The sequence below is a fragment of the Sapajus apella genome, unplaced genomic scaffold (assembly GCF_009761245.1).
Source record: "Sapajus apella isolate SASKATOON/1434 unplaced genomic scaffold, GSC_monkey_1.0 scaffold25, whole genome shotgun sequence".
NCBI lineage: Eukaryota > Metazoa > Chordata > Mammalia > Primates > Cebidae > Sapajus > Sapajus apella.
Window position 1 is genome coordinate 24,895,222 of NW_022436965.1, and position 3,671 is coordinate 24,898,892.

General features: G+C 32.9%; 1 pseudogene; it reads right to left on the bottom strand.

Annotated features, from left to right (window-relative positions):
• Positions 1-355: 355 nt before the first annotated feature.
• LOC116560325 lies at positions 356-558 on the bottom strand (annotated as a pseudogene).
• Between the last annotated feature and the right edge of the window lie 3,113 nt (positions 559-3,671).

Genomic DNA, 3,671 nt, shown 5'->3' on the forward strand with positions numbered 1-3,671 from the left:
TGTTCTCTCTCTTGACACGTGGGGATTATGGGGATTACAATTCATGATGAAATTTGAGTGGGGACACAAAGCTTAACCACATCAACTGGATTGTTGCCATTTGTCTGTTTAGGTTTATTAGATACTACCAAACCATTTTCCAAAGTGCTTGCACCAATTTTTACCCTTGCTGGCAGTGTATAAAATGTCTAATGGCTCCACATTCCCACCAACTTCAGTAATGCCTGTTGATTCCTTTGTTTTGTTCAGTTAAGCAATTCTGGTGGGTATGTATTGAAGTTATGATTTTAATTGATGTCTAATAGAATTAAGCACCTTTTCATATATTATTGGTCTTTTTTCCTCTTTTAAGAAATACCCTCAGATTGCATTTTCTTCCTCTTACTCTCCCAAAGGAAGATAAAAATTATCAGCAATGGCAAATGGCAGTTGCAGCAATGTAATGCCAAGAGCCAGCTTCACGCTCAAGAGAGAACACTGTTGTGCCCCCTCATCATTTTCCAGTTTTTAGGCATTCAGGGAAACTTCTCTCATAATGATCCCTGAAGGAATAGTCTTTGGATATCTACTATTGGAATTCCTCTGTTTTTATTCTATTAATATGTAGTAATTACTTATATATACAGGTTATGGGTCCTATATCTAATATCTTTATTGCAAATATCTTCTACTATGTAGTTTGCCTCTTGGCTCATAGTGATGCTTTATCTGTGTTATTATTATTATTATTATTGTAGTAAGAACACTTGATATGCATAATAGAATTAACTATAGGCACAATGTTGTACAGCAGATCTACACATTTATTCATATTTTATAACAAAAACTTTATATTCATTGAATGCTCTATATTCCCCTCCATCCATTATCTTACAATCACCCTTTTACTCTATGTTTCTGTGAATTTAACTATTTTAGATATTTAATATAAAAGGAATCATGTAGTATTTGTTCTTCTGTTGAGGCAGGCAGGCAGGCTGGTTTTCTAATTTAATGTGGTTTAGAGAAAAAGAACAAAAGCCCTATACTCAAACTGTAGCTTACCTAACTTTGAGCCAATTAGCAGCAAAAGACGCAAGGCACTATTTACCACAGGTTTCTGTCTTGGGCAGAGGAACTGCCTGGCCAAGTTCCTCAGGGCATTTCATGCACAATTAGACTTAAACTTCGCCTTACAGTGATCTCATTTCAATGCTAAAAATTATGCGCAACGGTGGAGATTTAAAATGATAATGTAAGGTGCTATGTATGAAGAAGCATGTAAAGCCACTCTTCAAGTGCTAGAGAAACCCCTCCTGTACAAACATGATGAAATTCTTTTCCATAGAAAGGTCATATAAAACTAACTCACGGCTGGGCGCGGTCGCTCACGCCTGTAATCCCAGCACTTTGGGAGGCCGAGGCGGGTGGATCACAAGGTCAAGAGATCGAGACCATCCTGGTCAACACGGTGAAACCCCGTCTCTACTAAAACTACAAAACATTAGCTGGGCATGGTGGCGCGTGCCTGTAATCCCAGCTACTCGGGAGGCTGAGGCAGGAGAATTGCCTGAACCCAGGGGACGGAGGTTGCGGTGAGCCGAGATCGCGCCATTGCACTCCAGCCTGGGTAACATGAGTGAAACTCCGTCTCAAAAAAAAAAAAAAAAAAAAAAAACTAACTCACATACTTCCCTTGAGGAGCAGCCCACACTTTTTCTTTGGTGGTGCTGGCTTCCTTGTTGTGCACAAGCTCAATAAACTTTCACTTTCTCTTTGCTGCTACGTCTGGTGATCTCTCTTGATTTCTAGCCTGGGAGATTTCAAAAACCCAGAGGGTGGTGCTGATAATACTGTGACTGGCTTATTTTGCTTAGCATAATGTCCTTAAGGTTCATTCATGTTGTCACATATGTCAGAGCTTCCTTTTTTAAGGTGAACAATATTCTGTTTTATGTGTGTATGTGTGTGTGTGTGTATATATATATATATATATGTGTGTATATATATGTATATATATATCAGAATGGTTAAAGAAATCATTATGTTTGTATGATTACATATATATATCACATTTTCTTTAACCATTCTGATGTCACATTACAATATACATGTGACATTTATCCATCAATGGACATTTCAATTTGCCATCTACTAAATATATTCAGAAATTTTGATCAAGATCAGAAAGTGTGTACAGACAAATATGGGGCAGGTTTACCATCTTTGCAATATTGATCTTCTAATTAACAAACATGGTATGTCTCTCAAGTTAATTACACCTTCTTTGATATCTGTCAAAAATGCTTTGTATTTTTTGTGTGTAGTTGTTTTGTGCATCTTTTATTTAATTAATTGCTAATATTTTATGTTTTTCCAAGTCACCATAAATGGTATTATTTAAATTTTATTTTCCAATTTTTGTTGATATATTGGATTATAATTAATCTTTGCATATTGATATTATATTTAGTAACGTTGCTAAATTCAGTTAACTAATTATAATAGTTTAGCTAAGATATTTTAAATTTACAACTAATCAAGTTGTCCACATAAATGATTTTATTTCTTCCATTCTAATTTTGACCTACTTTATTATTTTTTTCTTTATGCGCTATCTGGGACTGCAGGACAAAGTTAAATAAAAGTAGTATTTGTAGACATTTATGTTTCATATTATGTTTTTTAAAAATATAATCATGAGAGATCAGTGTAAATTTTTTTTCTTGTAATGTCTTTCTTAGGTTTCGGTAGTAGGGTTATGCTGACGTCATTTCTTAAAGGGAGGAGGTATTCTAACTTTTCTATTCTTAGGATTATATATATATATATATGTATCATAGGAAATTTTCTATTTTGTAGAATAGTCTCAAAATGCAAAAATAAGATTGTCATTGTTTCTTTCTCAAGTGTTTGAAGAGTTCACAATTGAAATCTTTTGGGGCCCAGAGGTTTCATTTTGAAAAACGTTTTAATTACATATACAATCTATTTGATAAAAACAAAAATTTTAGAATTGTTTACTCTTTCGTCAGTCCTAAGACATTGTATTTTTCAATAGAAATTTGTACGTTTTTCTGCTATCTCCTTTTACTTTTTCATGTCTGTAAAATCTTTAGTGATGTTTTTCATTTCTGACATTAATCTGTATTTTTCCGCTGATTTATGCTTGCTTATGCTTTTTTCCTTTTTGTTCACATTTTTAAAAATAAACTTTTGGCTTTGCTTATTTTTTAAATGTTATTAATCTTTGCTTATGTCTCTATTTTTTTCCCTTCTACTTCCTTTGGCTTTAATTTGCTCTTCATTTCTGAATTTCTTGGGATGAAAAAGGTATTATTGATTTTCAGCTGTTCTACTTTTTGAAGTATATGAATTTTAAGCTATACAAATTTCTGTAGTCATTGCTTAGCTGAATCTCAGAAATATTGATATATATTTTTGTTTCACTGTAATTAGTTACATTTTCAATGAATTTACTTTTCTGAAATAACATTTTATATACCAGCATTGGTATGGTTTTATTGTAGTAATTATTTCATGTGAACTTAATGACAATGTGTATTTTGGATTACTGTTGTTGGATACAATGTTTTTTATATATCTGTTCGGTCAAACATTTTAATCATATTGTTCAATTATTCCCTATTCTTTGTGTGTTCATTCTATTATTAATTAGAGCTAGGTTAAGT